General features: G+C 46.8%; 1 protein-coding gene across 14 annotated transcripts in view; it reads right to left on the bottom strand.

Annotated features, from left to right (window-relative positions):
* Positions 1-18,310, bottom strand: part of TSPAN18 (tetraspanin 18) — a 204,475-nt gene that overhangs the window by 141,818 nt on the left and 44,347 nt on the right. The gene's annotated exons all lie outside the window — the stretch shown is intronic.

The following is an 18,310-nucleotide window of genomic DNA, read 5'->3' as shown; positions in this document are numbered from 1 at the left end:
AATGTATAAACACGATATTGTGTAGACATAAGATAAAACAGTGTGCAGCAGTACAAAATAATGAGCTCCCACACAGCTCCCAACAACAGGGATGAATTTCAGAAGCATCAAGATGGTTGGATGACTCAACGAGCTCAATGAACTTGAGCACACTCCAGAAGATGGTGAAGGACAGGGAAGCCGAGCATGCTGTAGTCAGTGGGGTCGCAAAGAGTCGGACACAACTTGGCAACTGAGCGACAACAACAAGCTGAGGGAAGGAAGCCAGACACAAGAGAGCAAATTGTGTGATTCCATTTCTAGGAAGCTCTAGAACAAAGCTAACCTACAGTGATACAAGGCAGAGCCATGGTTAACTGGAAGGGGGCCTGAGGAAACTCCCCGGGCTGATGGAAAGCTTCCTGTCTTGCTGGGAATTCGGATTACAGGGGTGTAAACAAGGTCGGCATGTATGGAACACTTTAGATCTGAATGTAAATTGTACCCCAATAAAGTTTCTCATTCTTTGTGGCTGGGGTGGGGAGGAAGAAGTTGCTGGATGAAAGTATATATAATTCCTTCAACTACTGATATTTCATTTATTTTTAAAATAAGTTTACTTATTTATTTATTGAAATGTATTGACATATTTGTTGTTGTTGTTCAGCTGCTCAGTCACGTTTGATTCTTTGTGATCCCGAGGACTACAGCACACCAGGCTCCCCTGTCCTTCACCATCTCCTGAAGCTTGTTCAAACTCATGTCTGTTGAGTTGGTGATGCCATCCAACCATCTTGTCCTCTGTGGTCCCCTTCTTCTCCTGCCTTCTATCTTTCCCAGCATCAGGGTCTTTTCTAATGAGTCGGCTCTTTGTATCAGGTGGCCAAAGTAATTGACATATAACATTGTATAAATTCAAGGTGTCCAGCAAGTTGATTTGATGTATGTATAGTGCTATTATAGTGATAGCACCTTTATTATATTACATGATTATCATTTCTTTGTTTTAACGTGGGCCATTTTTAAAGTCTTTACTGAATTTGGTACAATATTGCTTCTGTTTTATGCTTTGGATTTTGGCAGAAAGGCATGTGGGATCGTAGGTCCCCAACCAGGGATGGAACCACATCCCCTGCATTGGAAGGCAAAGTCTTAACCACTGAACCACCAGGGAAGTCCCATCATTTCTTTTTTGAGCTGGGAATAATTAAGATCTAGTCTCCTAGCAACTTCAGTGACTTTAATGCAATAGTGTTGTCCCTACTCACTACTCTGCATTAGCTCTCCAGGACTTGTCTCCTAGTTGCAGGTTGGGACAGTTATCTGACGTCTCTTTTATTCTCCCATTTTCCAGAGGCTCCGTTAGTCTGACATTGTTACTAAGCGTGCCAGGGATGGGGAAGAGACAGAGGCAAGTACAGGCAAGTTGCTGCAACATCCCATTCCTTCCTCATCCAACAGAGATCTGCTACCCCTACTGCGTGCTATTAGGACCTCTGGAGCAACAAAGGCCGATAGGCCAGCGTCCCATCCATCAAGGAGCTCACAGTCGTTGTGTGTGTGTGTGTGTGTGCGCGCGCACGTGTGTGTGTGTGTGTGTGTGTGTGTGTGTGTGTGTATCTCACTTCTCAAGAAGTTAGCCAGGGACTTCCCTGGGGGCTAGGTGGTAAAGAATCCACTTGCCAGTGCAAGAGACATGGGTTTGGTCCCTCATCCGGGAAGATCCCACGTGCAGGAAGTCCATGTGGTGCAACTGCTGAACGTGTGGCCCCAGAGCCACAGCTCCTGAGCCTGCGTGCCAAGCTCCTGAAGCCTGCACGCCCTAGAAACCGTGCCCTGCAGCAAGCGGGGCTGCCACAGTGAGAAGCCCGCGCATCGCAACTAGAGTAGCCCCTACTCGCCACTGCTAGGGAAAAGCCTTCACAGCAACGAAGACCCAGCACTGCCATGAGTAAAGAAATAGTATTTTTAAAAAGGAAGTTAGCCATCGTATTTTCCAATAACCATTTAAAAGTGTAATAATGTTGAAAAAAACAAAAAACAAAACACAGCCAGTAGCCACCTCTTCATTCCCCCAGGCCCCAGGCAGCTCTAACTTCTGGACCTACATTAAGAAGGCCCAGGGTTGGGGAGGGGCAGGTGGGTCTCTTTGGGGATCTGGAGACTGTGGGCTGCCCTCCAGCAAGGCCCAGCCTTCCACCATCAGCGACACTTCCCGAGCCCCCAACAGGCTTCTCTGTCTGCTCTCTAGAGACAGCTAGACTGCCGGGGCCCCTCCAGTGCAGCCTCCTGATGGCTAAGCCACCAGTTTCTGGCTGCTCCTCCTGCCCTTTGCAGAAACCTCTACAGCAGCACATTTCCTTAATGTGTGTGACAGCTAGTCCTTTCTCAATGTCTTTCTCTTAAAGGGACAGAAAAATAGAAACTGACCAACCATGGCTGAAATGTAGGCATTCCGGACACAGACCCAAAGATCCACCAGGACCCACATCCCCGCTTCTCATTCCAACCCTAGGAAGCTGCAGGTTGCAGGGAGTTTATTTTGCCTCATTTCATCCCTATTTTAAGGAGCGTTTTGACTTTTATTGAAGTATAATTGATTTACAATATTAAGTTAGTTTCTGATGTACAGCAAAGTGATTCAGTTATACATATGTATATATTTTTTATTTTTTTCCATTATGTTTTATTACAGAACATTTAATGTGTTTCCCTGTATTGTATAGTAGGACCTTGTTTATCTATTTTCTATATGGTAGTTTGTATCTGTTAATCCAAACTCCTAACTTATCCCTCCTGCCCTTTTCCCTTTGGTAACCTTGTTTTCTGTGTTTGTGAGTCTGTTCTGTTTTGTAAATAAGTTTGTTTCTGTCATAGTTTAGATCTACATACAAGTGATATCATATGATATTCGTCTTTCTCTGTCTGACTCGTTAATGCTTCTCTTAGTATGATCATCTCAGGTCCATCCACACTGTCGCAAATGGCATTCTTTCTTTATGAGTGAATAGTATTCCACTGTATGTATATATATGACATCTTCCATATCCATTCATCTATTAATGGACATTTAGGTTGCTTCCATGGTTGGCTATTGGAAATAGTGCTGCTGTGAACATCGGGGTGCATGTATCTTTTTGAATCAGAGTTTTCAAGGAGGGTTTTGATGATGGACACAGAAGTCCCCAAGTTAGTGCTCATGGCTACCATCCCCAGGGCCCAGGACTCTTCCTGGGATGAGGCACTATGATTCCCATTTTACAGGTGGGGAAACTGAGGCCTAAGGATGACAGGACATGACCAAGGTCACAAAGCTAGCAAGAGGCAGAAACTAGATTCCAAGGTTTCTGGTTTCAAAAACAAGTATCAAGGCCCTATGTTATTTCCTCCTTAACAAATCTCAGAACCATGAAAGAAATGCCTGGTTCACTACTATGAGTATGCTCTGGAATAAATGATGGGTAGATTAATAAGCGAATGGATGGATGGATAGATGGCTGGACTGGTGAATGGCTAGATGAAGGATGAATGGATGGATGGATAGAAGGGTAGATGATGGATGGATGGATGGATAGATGGGTGGATGGGTAGATGGATGGGTGGATGGATGGATAGACTGATGGACGTGTGAAACAGGAGGAGTCAGGACACTTGCTCACAGGGCAGTTGCACTGGGTCCAGGCTTATTCTCTGACTCAGCCTTCCCACTCTCCCTGGAGCCCTTGCTGGGCTCAGCATCTGAGTGAAAAGGGTCCCAGATAATCCAGAGTTCTGCAGGCTGAGAAACAAGCAAGATCATCGAAAAGTCTGGACGCAGGCTGTGCATGTGCGTGTGTGCTCAGGAATGGTGGGGTCGGCGGGGGGGGGGGGCGCCCTATGGAAAGGACAGGGTGTGTATAGGAAGGCTGTGGGTAGGAAGTGGGAGCTGGGGTGAGCGTGGAGCAGAGGCACGGGCCAGGATGTGAAGGCGTTTGCATGAGTGGGTGCGTGCGGGGGTGAGTAGGTATATACAGGCGTGTTGGAGGTGTGCACAGGCATGCGATCAGCACGTGCCCAGGATGGTGAGCATGAAGGCATGGGGCTGGCAGGTGCGTGTGCCCATTAGAAGCAGTTGAAGGCAGTCTGTGTCTTAACAAGGCCACGGTGCAGGCTCCCAGGGTGATCAATTTCAACCACAGCCATGATCCCAAAGCCTCCCAGCCTGGGAACCTCGCTGCCTCCCACTACCCCTCCCCAGGATCTGAACCGGCTGGCCTGCCCCACTCCCTCCTGCCTGTCACAGGTCAAGGAGGGCCCCTCACTGAATACAAAAAACACACAGGGCTTTTATTAGCATCTGAGGGTAGCCAGGCCAGGGGAGGGCCTAGACAGTTCTGAAATCTGTGCTCCCGTCTGGTCTTGTTTCAGAATCCTGAGGGCAAAGGGTTGGTCTTACTGCCCCTGATCTCAGGTAAACTGAGGACACAGCCAGCTGGGCACCCCAGGAGGGGCGGGCTGGGGAAGAATGAGCAAATCTGCGAAGCAAGTGAGCACGATGGAAGGTTCTTCCTACTGAGAAGAGTCCAGAGTCAGTTCCACGGCAGTCTCCCAGGACCGACACACTGGGGCCTGCCTGAGCTCCCCACGAAGTCCCTGGTGGGCAGCCCAGCTCCTCCCTCAGCTCAGCAGGACCCAGAGCCTAAGCTGAGGTTCTCACTGCCCAGGCTGGATGTGGTGGGTATCTGACCAGCCGCCGTGGGGAGGCCTCACGAGTGGGCCAGGGACCAAGCCCAATGTCCCAAGGGACCTCCACACCCTCTGGCCATTGGACAGGTGGCTGCACAGACTGCCATCTGTCTGGAACAATCTGGGCCAGCCGTGCCCTTGGTCAAAGCTGAACCCAACACTTTAGATTCTGAGAACCACAGACCACAGGACTGTCAGCTCAGATCAGGGGGAGGGGGAGGGGAGGTGAAGGGGGAATGGGAGGGAGAAGGGGAAGGGAGGGGACAGGGAGTGGGGAGGGACAGGAAACTCCCTCTTTCAATAGAGGCCATTATTCACCAACTTAGTCCTTAGCCACAGGACAAGTGCTCCGCCTGGCTATCTCTGGAAACTGGGCAACCCTGGTCCCTGTCTTCCCTTCTAGGTCCCCTCCCTCCCCAGCTCAGAACCAGAAACAACCCAGCCCACTCACATTTCCACCTCCTCTTCCTCCTGCTTCCTTCCACAGGTGCCATGTCTAACCCACCAGAAGGTTCCCTGCCATCCCACCCCCAGGAAGTGCCGTCCTTCACACCTCCAAGGCTCTGCCCAAGAGACCCTTTCCACTGGGAAAAAGTCCTTCCAGGCCCAGGACAAGCAGCCTTGCTACTGCCCAGCCTTCCCCGGTGTCATACAGACAGATCCCATCTTGCCCACCCCACCCGCACACACACAGCCACAGGTCTCAAAACAACTGTTTCCTCCAACAGACACTGCTGTTCTTGTCCACAGGCTCCCTTGAGGGGAAGAGCCAGGATAACAGGAGCGATGCTGACCTCAGTACCCCCAGCACCCGAACTGGGGGATGGAATACAGTAGGTGCTCAGTAAGTGCATGGGGGAATCACACTGACGCATCTTCCGGGCTGCCCCTTCTGGAGCTGGTGTAAAAACTTACACGGGGGACTTCCTTGTCAGTCCAGTGGTTAAGACTCTGAGCTTCCAATGCAGGGACCGCAGGTTCAATCCCCACATGCCGCCAGGGCACGGCCAAAAGACAAAACAAACAAAAAAGACTACACGGAATTACAAGCACAGGGAGGGCTGTGGCAGGCAGGCGGTGGGGAACCGCAGAGTGATCTGTTAACAGCGGGAGAGGAGACGGAATGAATTCATTTCCTCCCTGTAGTAATTTGCCTGTAAATATTCACAAACCTCGCAGTTTCTCTCAGCCTTCCCATTAAAGATAAACGCATAAATAAACCAGCCTACCCAGGGCTTTGCACACAGGCTGCTGTTCCTGTACCCAAGTACCAGGGTGACTATTCAGCTGCTGCAAAGAATCCCAGAAGGTGTCCAGAGTGGGTGACTCGGAGAGCAAGGAGGTGGCTAGGCAGGACTTGGCGCCGGTCACTCCAGAGCTGGAGGAGATTTGCCTGCAAGACCCATGGAGGTGTGGACCCAGCAGGCCAAAACCCAGAACAGGTGGCCTTATTGGCCTAGGTTTGGTTTAATGAAGTATCCTCCCCACCCTCGAGCCTGGACCCCAGGGGGAGCTCAGAGGTCACACACAGAGAGCCCTCTGTGCTCCAGGTGGATCCCTTGATAAGGAGAAAAACAAACGCCTTCTTGAAATGCTAGGGATCCATGACATACAGAGAGGGAGCACCAACGTCGCAGACAGACCAACTATTGGAGGGTGATGACCTCTGGGCAAGGGGCCCTGTCAGGGCCAAAGTAGGGCCCCTCATAACCTACCCATGGCTCCCTCTTGGTGTACTTCCCTGAGCACTCAAGGAGTGGTAAACACCCGTCAGACAATGGCAGGAAGAAAGAGCAGCTCTTTCCTTCTCCCTAGACTGATGGTGAAAACTCCTGGGGCACTTAACCTGGACGCACTTAATCAAGTCCTAGAATGACAATGGCAAATCCTTGCATAACACTGGCCTGGACAAGCTCTTTTGCTTTAAATTCTCACGACAACCCTAGGAGGCAGGTCACTACTATCCCCATTTTATAGATGGGAAAACTGAGGCCCATAAATAGAACCACACAAAAGTCAGGATTCAAACCCGGACATTCTGTTCCTGCAGTCTTGCAAAAGGATTAAGGCACAAAGGAGGCAGGACAGCAAAGTAGAAAGAAGCTGGAGGCAGGGTCCCAGGAAAAGAGCATGTGGGACATTTGGGGATAAGAAGGTGTATGTGCTATTTAAAATATATATATATATGAAGACCCAGGTGTGCAGCCCACCCACAATTACCTCACTTCATCTCATCAGCAGCTCTGTAAGGAAAGGTTATTATGCCCAATTCAGAGATGGAGAAACTGAGGTTCATGAAGCTTAATGGTCTTCTTCCAGCCAGGAAGTGGGGGCCAGGATTTGAATCCAGACCAACTCACCACCACCATTTCTATTGGCTTCAGATTCATTTCCTCTACCAGCCAGAGTGACTTGAAGCGAGTCCTTCACGTCATGGACCTCAGTTTCCATATCTGTAAATGGGTCCCTTCCTTAGCCCCAGTCCAGGGCGGCTGGGAAGACCAAATGAGGTGGCGGCAGATGTGAAGCAAGGGCCACTGCATGGCACATAGCCTACGGCACAGGCTCCAAAGCCCAGGTCCTGACTGTACCTAGAAGACTGCCATTTACAACAGCATGCCCTGACGCCCCACAGGATGCTCTGCCAGCAAAGAGATTCAATTATGGTCATTATGGTGCACTTAGGAAAACCAGGGAGCAGGCTAATACATTTCAGAAAGATTTGCAAGAGCAGAGGATGAATCAAAATGAGTTTTCTACTTAACCTCAGTTAAACAGAAAATCCATTTAACCACAAGGCATCACTCTGTCTTCCCACTCTCTAGTCAATCATTTTTTTTTTCCTTTACTGTCTGCCACTTCGATTTATATTTTTATTCCCTGAAGCTGCCTTAGAATGAAAAATAAGTTCACTGATGGGGAGAAAGATGTCATAAACCTCTGGGGGTCTGCAGCCCTGGACCAGCATCCTCAAACCTTTTCTCCTCCCAGCAGGGCAAAGGTGGGCACACTGCTTATATCTGTGGCAGCCAGAGAGGCTGATGGGCTCTGGAGGAAGCAGCTCCATGGACCCAAGGGGGAATGCTAATATACACCTCCCACCAGCCCTTCCTTCTCCCTCCATAAAGCAAACCAAATATCTGCAGTCATTGGCAGCCTCCAGAAAGAGGCTGAGGGAAAGATGTACTCAGAGGGACCACAGGGGATGAATTCATTGACCTCCAAGTGTGCTAAGCCACAGAGCCCTGGATATCAGAGCTGTCGGGGAGACACAATAAAAAAGCAGGGATAGATTAAAGTTAGGGAGACTGTTCCCCACAAAACGGGAAAGGAAATGTATCACCAGCTGGTTTTCTGTAGCATTCAATAAAGCAGCCTTGACTACATATGCAACAAGACTCTCCAGGTACACAACTTCCAGGTAAAATCCAAGATGCTCAGTGAAGTCTGAATTTCAGACAAATACCCAAGAATGTTTTAGTTTTTGTTCCAAATAGTCCATGGGACTGCTACTGATGGAACATAAGAGCGTAAAGCATTAGTTGGTCAGTCACGTCCGACTCTTCGCAACCCCGCGGACAATAGCCCGCCAGGCTCCTCTGTGCATGGGATTCTCCAGGCAAGAATACTGGAGTGGGTAGCCATTCCCTTCTCCAGGGGGGTTTTCCTGACCCAGGGATTGAACCCAGGTCTCCTGCATTGCAAGTGGATTCTTTACCATCTGAGCCACCTGGGGACTCCTACTGATGGGAAACGCATTTGCACTAAAAAAAGATTTGCTGGCTATACGAAGTTCAAGTTCGAGTTAACCTGGGCACCCTGTAGTGCGATCTGCTAACCTACCAACCCTTTTCAGGAGGCACGCATTTAGCATCGAGCACTAGCAGACATCGGAAGCACGCTGCCGGAATGGGGGCCCCCAGCCAGGTACTGCCCAGGAAGGAGTCCCACATGGCTATTTTGCAGCGGGACCTGGTGCGCAAAGAAAAGCAGGAAGCCGAACTCGGCGAACTTTCTGGAGGCATCTCTGCTGTATGTGTGCCTGAGTGGGAACAAAAGCAGGAAGCGAGTGGGCCTCTTGTCCTGAGAGGGGCACTGCCTGAGTTCTCTTCCCTCCATTTCCCAAGCTCTCTCTAATGTTGTTTCACGGCCTGAACAATAACAGTGTGTGCTGGCACGCCCGCCCAGGCACACAAAGCGCTCGAATTTCTTATCTTGGAGAGCAATCAGGTTGTTCTACCAGATTTCAAGCTCGTTGAAGTTATGGACCGGGGATTTTTAATTCCTGTATCCCAGAGGATGCTCAGCGAATGATGAAGGGAAAAAGGAAAGAAGAAAGGGGGTGGGGGGAGAGAGAGAGAGGATTTGTTGGTATAAATGCCAAGAGCTGGGATATCTGGGCTTGGAAAGGGGCTCCCAGGGCCCAGAGGACCGCCCAGGCTGCAGAAGCTGCTCTGTCACCCAGGTCTCCTTGCTCCCTCCCCTGGGTGTGGAGGCCTTGGCAGTCATGGGCTGGGGGGCTATTTGGGGAACAGGCAAAAGAAAGCCCAGTCTCAGGTCTGAGACCCTTGTAGCCTCCGCCCCCTCAGAGCTCTGCATTTACCCAGAGCCACCCCCAGCAGGAGGATGCACTGCAAGAAGGAGGAACAGGCCTGGGGAGCTTTTCCTAGGCCAGAGAGCAGATTCCGCACCCTCCTGCTCCACCCTGTCCCCCTCCTGTGGGAGACACGCCTGCTTCCCGGTTCAAGTTCAGTTTAAACAGATGTTGTATCCCTAAGAAGCCAGCACTGTTTTTGAAGCCCAGGAGAAAAATCTCAGCTCTGAAGGGATATTTCCTACCAAGGAGGCTCTCCGGGGAGTCTTGGCAGAAATAAAAACCCAAGGTCCTGGATGCTTATCTCCTGGTATTTATGAGATTTTTCATTAGAACGGCTGTCTTCATGGACTGCTCTGCAGAAAAAGGAAAGGGAAGGAGAGAGAGGGAGGGGAGGAGGAGAGCAGGGATCCCACTGAGCAGGGCTGGGTGCAACTCCAGAGGGGATGTCGGCTCATATCCACCAGAGCAAACTGTCACTCCATGCAGGCAGCTTTCTGTGTCCGGCTCTCTGTTATGCTAGACTGTACATAGATGTCCTCAGACCCAGGGTGGCCTTCAGGAATTAGCGCCTGGGGTCGCATGGAGTCAGACATGACTGAAGCGACTTAGCAGCAGCAGCAGCAGCAGCAGCCAACCTACTCAGGGTCCTCCTCAGTGTATACAGGACACCTGCAAGGCCTTTCTGCACCTATTTCCACCTGGAAACTAGCTGGTCACACAGCAGAGCCCGTCCACAGCATCACCTCTTCAGAGTCCTCCGCCGGCCTCCCCTCCACTGCCCAGGACAAGAGGCCCATTCGTTTCCTGCAATATCTCCCAAGGGCCGGGTTGTAGGGGCAGTCTGCACAAGGTGTAAGCAATAGGGGATGAACTGTCTGCAGGAAAATTTAAAACAAACATAAAACCAGCTAAAACCTGACAGTGCTAAACAACGTCAATGATGAAACGTACTGCCTTGAAAAAAAAACAATCTTGTTGTTCCAAGTTCTAAACAACTGCAGTAATCACGACTGAGTTTTAATAATATGTGTGGAAGCTCCACATAAGCACATTTTTATTACTTGACCTTTCATAAATATTGTGCTTACATGGATGTGAGCTCAGAGGACAACCTCTGGTACAGCGGACGCCAACACGAGCCGATTCTGCTGCACAAGTTCGTTGTGAGAAAAAGGATTCAGAGCCGAGCGAGTTCTGTCCGTACAGGGTGGTTCCAAGACTAGTGCTCTGTACTAGTTCTCTTTGTACCAGCTCCTTTGATACTAGACATTCTCACAGATGCCAGATCTTCAAGTCTTCAATAGCAGACTTGAACGAGGCAATGACAGGGTGGTGGCTGCAAGGACATTGAAACAGAGTATTGCCAAGGCAGCCACCTCTGTTCATTCTCCCAGCCTTGCGGGGTTCACAATTTTGGAATTTCCTTTGTGCAATTTATTCTCTTTTTTCAAAAAAACCCATTAATTTAATTAAAAAGTATGAACTCATTCCTTCCCCCACCCCACCCCCATTATTTTTTGCTGCTGTAACATTTGTTGACTGGCATGGTTCTGTATATAAAGTCCATTGAAAGGAACATTTCGCTTTTTCTGGCCATTATTGGAATTGGCTTTATTTCATCACTATTACTGAAAATAATTTTGTTGTACAGAGATGACAGGGCTTAAAAGCCATCTTCCCCGGGTGTTGCATATCCTAGGTACCTCATCCGGCTGCCCCATTCTAGCTTCTGTCGAGCACCGATCGTTGAACAGCACTCACCTTCAGGGCAAGCTAAGCCTGGGCTTGCTCTTGCAGCTGGCTTCTCTTCCGCAACAGTTCCCTGGACAATGCAAAACTAAGATCTGTTCACCCTGGGGTCCCAGCCGGGCCGCCCTCTGGGCAGCTCTGGGTAGCCGCAGCGGGCACCTTCTACAGGTTCTCCAAGACCCTGCACTGCTCCATCATCTTCTCCATCTACACTCACCCCGAGGGGGTCTCATTAGGGATGAAGGCTGGAAATACTCGTCAGCTGATGGGTCCCAGACTTGTCTCTTCAGCACAGGCCTCGCCCCTGAACTCCAGGTATATACCTTCATTCGTGTTTTTGCCACCTCCATTTGGATGGATCCATGTCCCACCTTAAAATGGCTCAAAAGAGAGCTCGGTAGGCACGTGTCCCTCATCCCTCACTGAAGCCCAGCCATCCAGGCGTCTCCACTTACAGGCACAAAACTCTAGTCATCCATGACGCCTCTGTTCCTCTTCCTCCTCATCAGTGAGTCTGTCAGCTCTACTTTCCAAACAGATGATGAATGATTTGGCTTCAAAGCACCTCCACCACCCTTTTGTCCTTCCAAATCACCTCATCTCTGGCCTGGATCAGTCTCTACCCCAGTCTCCTTGTCCCCTATAATCTGTCCTCTATTCCGCAGTCAGAGTGATCTTGGTAAAATGTATTATTTTACTGGGTCCTGTCTCCTCCTTGTACACTGGCTTCCCATCACACTTAGAATCCAAATCCACAGTCCTCACCTGACTGGCAGCTCCCTCCTGGCCTCCCCCCTCTCCTTACTTCCCTCGCTCTATCACTGCGGCCTCCTTGCTGATCCTCCAACGTGCCAGCTGCCAGTAAGGCCCTTACTCTTGCTGTTCCCTTCACCAGGAAGCTCTTCCCACAGATGAAGTCCAGGCTCACTCCCTGCAAGTCTCTGTTCAAATGACATCTGATCGGGATGCCTTATCCGAAAGAGCACATCCCTGGCCCCTCCCTTTCTCTTCCTGCCTGTAATACTGTCTGACACTCAGTTCATTTGTCTGATCTCTGTCTCCTCCAACTTGAGTCCAAGCTCCACGAGGGCAGGGACTTTACTGTTTTGTTCACAATACTACATTCCTAGCATATAAAGCAGAACCTGGTACATACACACCAGAGGCTCAACAGTATTTACAGAATCAACAAAGTGGACTTACATTTAACATCTTCCCTCAGACTAACTCTGGGCAAAGCATTGCTGTCATCATACCCATTTTGCAGATGTGGAAACTGAGACTCAAAGAATGGGAGGGACTTAGCCTCAAGACCCCTCAGATCCATGTCAGTTAGTGACACATCCATGATTAAAGAAGAGAAAATCAATACAGAAAATCAACAAAATCAAAAGCTGGTTCTTCGAGAAAACTGGCAAAAATGAAGAAACCTCTAGCCAGGCTAAGAAAAAAAGAGAGAAAATACAAATTATTAATATCAGAAATGAAAGAGAGGACATCACTATAGTTTCTACAAACATGAAAAGGGAAATCAAAGAATACTGTGAATGATTCTATGCCCATAAATTTGATAACCTAGATGAAACAGACCAATTTCTTGAAAGACACAATCTGCCAAAAATCCTACAAAAAGAAATATGCAATCTGAATAGGCCTGTACCTATTAAACATTTTGAATCAATAATTAATAACCTGTCAAAAAAAGAAAACATTAGGCACACATGGGTTCACTGGTGAATTCTACCAAACATTTAAGGAGGAATGTATCAATTCACAACAATCTCTTCCAGAAAATACTAGCAGAGAAAATACATTCTGACTCATTCTATGAGACCAGTATTAACCTAATAACAAAAGTGAAACAGGGCTTCCCTGATAGCTCAGTAGGTAAAGAATCTGCCCGCAATGCAGGAGACCCTGGTTCGATTCCTGGGTCAGGAAGATCTGCTGGAGAAGGGATAGGCTACCCACTCCAGTATTCTTGGACTTCCCTTGTGGCTCAGCTGGTATAGAATCTGCCTGCAATGTGGGAGACCTGGGTTCGATCCCTGTGTTGGGAAGATCCCCTGGAGAAGGGAAAGGTTATCCACTCCAGTTTTCTGGCCTGGAGAATTCTTTGGACTGTATAGTCCATGGGGTTGCAAAGAGTCAGATATGACTGAGCGACTTTTGAGTTTCTCTGATGGCTCAAATAAGAATCTGCCTGCAATGAGGGAGACTCGGGTTTGATCCCTGCGTTGGGAAGAACCCCTGGAGAAGGAAGTGGTAACCGACTTCAGTATTCTTGCTAGAGAATCCCCATAGACAGAGGAGCTGGTGGACTACAGTCCATGAGGTCGCAAAGAGCTGGATGTGACTGAAGCGACTTGGCATGGCAAAACTGAAAAAGACACTACAAGAAAACTAGAGACAAATATCTCACAAACATACACGTAAAAATCGTCAACAAAATATGAACAAATAGAATTGAAAAAAGTATAAAAAGAATTATACGATATGGCCAAGTGGGATTTATCCCAGATATACAAGGCTGGTTCAGTATTCAAAAACCAGCTAAAGTAATCCATTCTATCAATTGGCTAAAGAAGAAACATCACATGATCACATTAATAGATATAAAAACAGCATGACAAAATCCCATACCCATTCATGATAAAACTCTCAGAAGACTAGAGAAATAGAGGGAAATTTTATCAACTTGATAAGGAATGCCTATAAAACCCCATATCTAACATCATCCTTAATGGTGAAAAGCTAGAAATGCTCCCATTGAGAAACGAGGAAAGTACATCCCTTCTCACCATTGCTTTTCAATATTGTACTGGAAGTCCTAGCTAGTGCAATAAGACATAGACTTTTTAATTTTCATGTATTAGGAAGGAAACTTTTCCACTTTCTATGGGTATTTTAATCTTACAGATTGGGAAGGAAAGAATAAAACTGTCTTTGTTCACATATGACATGATTGTCTATCTTTAAAATTTGAAAAAACTGACCGAAAACTGCTTGGAACTCATAAGTATTTATAGTAAAGTGAGGTTGCAGGATACAAGCTTAGCAGATAAAAGTCCATTGCTCCCCTATACACAAGCAGTGAACAAGTGGAACTTGAAATTTTTAAAAAAGTATACATTTCCATTGGCACCCAAAGAAATGAAATACTTAGGTATAGTTCCAACAAAATATGTAAAGGATCTATATGAGGAAAACTACAAAACTATGATGAGAGACATCAGAGAAGAAACTAAATGATTAGAGAGATAGTCCATGCTCATGGACAGAAAAGACTCAGCATCGTCAAGATGTCAGTTCTTCCCAATTTGATCTATAGATTCAATACAACCTCAGAGAAAACTCCAGAAAGTTGTTTTGTGGATACCTGCAAACTGATTTTAAAGTCTCATAAAGAAGCAAAAGACCCAGACTAGCCAACATTACAATGAAGAAGAAGAACAAAGTCATAAGACGGGCACTACTGCCTTCAAGACTTATAAGCTACAGTAATCAAAACAGTGTGGTCCTGGCAAAACAGTGAACACATAAATCAATGGAAAAGAATAAAGAGCAGAAACAGACCCACATAAATACAGCAAACGGATCTCTGACAAAGAAGCAAAAGGAATGCAGTGGATAAGTTGTCTTTTCAACAAATGGTGCTGGAACAACTGAATATCCACAAGCAAAATATATATATATATACATACACGTACACACACATATAGACACAGATCTTATAACTATCCCCCAAATTAACTCAAAATGGATCACATACCTAAACATAAAATACAAAACTATGAGACTCCTAAAAGATAACACAGGAGAAAGATCTACATGACTTTGGGTAGAGCAATGACTTTTCAGATACAGCATCATAATCCATGAAAGAAATAATTGATAAGCTAGACTTGATCAAAAGTTTAAAATTCTGTTCTCTGAAAGACATTGTCAAGAAAACAAGAAGTCACAGACTGGAAGAAAATGTTTACAAAAGATGCATAGATAAAGAATTATTACTGAAAATATACAAGGAACTTGTAAACTCATAAACTTGCTTTGTTGTAAAACTAAACAATAAGTAAACAAATAACTCAATTTAAAAATGGCAAAAGACCTGAACAGACAACTCACCAAAGATCCACAGATGGAAAATAAGCATATAAAAAGATGCTTTACACCATATGTGATCAGAGAAGTACAAACTGAAACAAAATTGGATACTGCTATACACCTGTAAAAATGGCCAAAATCCAAAACACTGACACCAAATGCTGAGAAAGAAGTGAAACAACAACTCTCATCCACCGATGTTTGGAAGGCAAACTAGTACAGCCACTTTGGAAGAGAGCTTGGCAGTTTCCCACAAACTTAAGCAAACTTTTACTGTATAATCCAGCAGTTGTGCTTCTTAGCATTTACTCAAATGAGTTGAAAATTTACGTCCACACCAGAACCTGCAGAAGTTTTACAGTAGCTTTACCCATAATTGCCAAAACTCGAAAGCAAACAACATATCTTCCAGTTGTGCTGTGCTTAGTCACATAGTCATATTCGACTCTTTGGGACCCAATGGACTGCAGCCCGCCAGGCTCTTCTGTTCATGGGGATACTCCAGGCGAGAATACTGGAGTGGGTTGCCATACCCTCCTCCAGGGGATCTTCCTCACCCAGGGATCGAATCCAGGTCTCCTGCATTGCAGGCAGATTCTTTACTGTCTGAGCCACCAGGGAAGCCCAATATCCTTCAGTAGATGATGGATAAATAAACTGTAGTACAACCAGACAATGGAATACTATTCAGTGCTAAAAAGAAATGAGCTTAGCAGAATTACTGGCAATGGCTAAAGTGTGGATGCACTCCAAGGGTCCATCAGCAGATGAATGGATTAGCAAGATGTGGTTTACACATACAGAGGAATATTGCTCAGCTTTAAAAAGGCGGGAAATTCTGTCATACACTACAACATGGACAAACCTTGGGGACATTACACTAAGTGAAATAAGCTGTTACAAAAATAATAATAATGGATGATTCCACTTCTATAAGGCACTTAAAGAAGTTAAAATCATGGCAGCAGGAAAGACGAATGGGGTTTGCCAGAGGCTGGGAGGAGAAGGGAATAGGAAATTATTGTTTAATGTTTATTTTTACAAGATGAAAGGCATTCTGGAGACGGATGGTGGGGATGGTTGCACAGCAATTTTAAATGCACTTAATATCACTGAACTGTGCACTTCAGATGGTTAAAACATTAAATCCTGTTATATATATTTCACCACAATAAAAAATAGGGGAAAAAAAGAAGCTGAACTATCCAAACATGAAAAGACATGGAAGAACCTTGAACGCACATTACTAAGTGAAAGAAGTCAATCTGAAAAGGCTCCATACGTATGATTCCAACTCTATGACACGCAGGAAAAAGGCAAAACTACAGAGATGGTAGAAAGATCAGAGGTTTCCAGGGTTCAGTAGTGGGGGGAGGATGAATTGGTGGAGCACAGAGGATTTTTAGGGCAGTGAAACTACTCTGTATGATACTGTGATGGCGGATACATCATTATCCATTTGTCAAAACCCATAAAATGAATATGCAACACCAGCAGAGAACCACAGCATAAACTATGGGCTTTGGGTGATAACAATGTGTCAGTGTAGGTTCCTCGACTGTAATGTATGTACCGCTGGGTGTGGGATGTCAGTAGTGGGGGTGGCTGCATGTGTGTGTAGGAATGCACAGAGACAGAGAGAATATGAGAAGTCTCTGCACTTTCCTCTCCATTTTGCTATGAATCTGAAACTGCTCTAGAAAACAAAGTGTACTTTAAAAGAGAAAACAGCTTCAGAGTCCAGACCCCACTCTCCTGCCTCCATCCCACAACACAGCCCTGCCTGTGGCCCAGAAAAGGAAGGCGTCGTGGCAAACCCTAAAGCACAGTTAGCGTCTCCATTCACATCTCACATCAACAGCTCTGGGCAGACAATACACTGCCACGGCCACCAAAGGCGCACTGCCGGCTGATTTGGGCTTTTTTCTTTATTTGTAGGCTATTAATGAACATACATTAGTTTACACGTGTTTTTTTAAATTATTTTTGGTAGTGCTGGGTCTTCTTTGCCGTGCACAGGCTTTCTCTAGTTGTGGTGAGTGGGGGCTGCTCTCTGCTGCGGTGCGTGGGCTTCTGATGGCGGTAGCTTCTCTTGCTGTGGAGCACCGGCTCTAGCGTGTGCAAGCTTCAGCAGCTGCTGCATGTTGAGCTCAGTGGTTGCAACTCCTGGGTTCTAGAGCTCAGTAGCTGTGGGGTGTGGGCTTAGTTGTTCCGCGCCATGTGGGATCTTCCCGGATCAGGGATGGAGCCCGTGTCTCCTGCGTTGGCAGGTGTACTCTTTACCGCTGAGCCACCCAGGGAAGCCCTAGTTTACACTGTTAACCAATGAAAACGGTGGCTGGGTGCAGCAGGATGATCACCAGTCCAGGTCAGAAGACCTACGCACTGAGGCCATCTCCTTCCAAAGCTCTGAGGCTTTGGGCAAGGCATTTCCCCTCTGTGATGCTGAAACGCATCTGAAAATGAATACTCCCTCCCTCTTTGCCACATCTTGCTATTTGAAAGTTCTTCAGCTGTGATTCATAGTGTGGATATATGTCATTTCTTAAAAAAAAAAAAATAAAACCTTTTAAGGGCATGTTATGCTCATTTTTGCTACATGAACAGAAAAGTAATACTTTGCTTATTTTTAGATGAGGAAGTTTAGACTTATTATTAACTATCCATGGTGTGAAGGAGTGGTCACCCCACCGAGTGAAGGGTCGGTCTGGCCTTGTTCTCACAGCCAACCAGGTCAGGGAGAGAGGACATTTCAGAGGGAAAAAACACAGGGACAATGTGTGTGTGGTCCTGGGATGAACTTGTTGCAAATTTTAAACAACTTGAAAAAGAAAAGAAACGAAAGGTTTGGTATGGGCAATACCCTGGAGGGCAGAGAAGGACCAGGTTACTGTCATGAGTCACAGGCAGATGAGCTGGATTGGGACTCAGGTCTTCCTCCAAATCACACTAGGGTTGGGTAAGAGGTTAGTCAGACTCACCTGGACCACTGTCTTTTGTTTGGCATCTCTGAAGCCTTTCCAGAATCAAGGAAAATCAGGATATCTCCCCCATTAACCTCTTTCAACCTTATCATGGCCTCTTCACCTTAGTGACTGAAGCTTTAGTTCAGGGTTACATCTTCTCTGCCCTGGATCATCCTGGCAGGCTCCC

Source organism: Ovis aries, chromosome 15 (genome assembly GCF_016772045.2).
Source record: "Ovis aries strain OAR_USU_Benz2616 breed Rambouillet chromosome 15, ARS-UI_Ramb_v3.0, whole genome shotgun sequence".
In the NCBI taxonomy this organism is placed as follows: Eukaryota; Metazoa; Chordata; class Mammalia; order Artiodactyla; family Bovidae; genus Ovis; species Ovis aries.
This window is presented reverse-complemented; position numbering and strand designations above follow the sequence as displayed.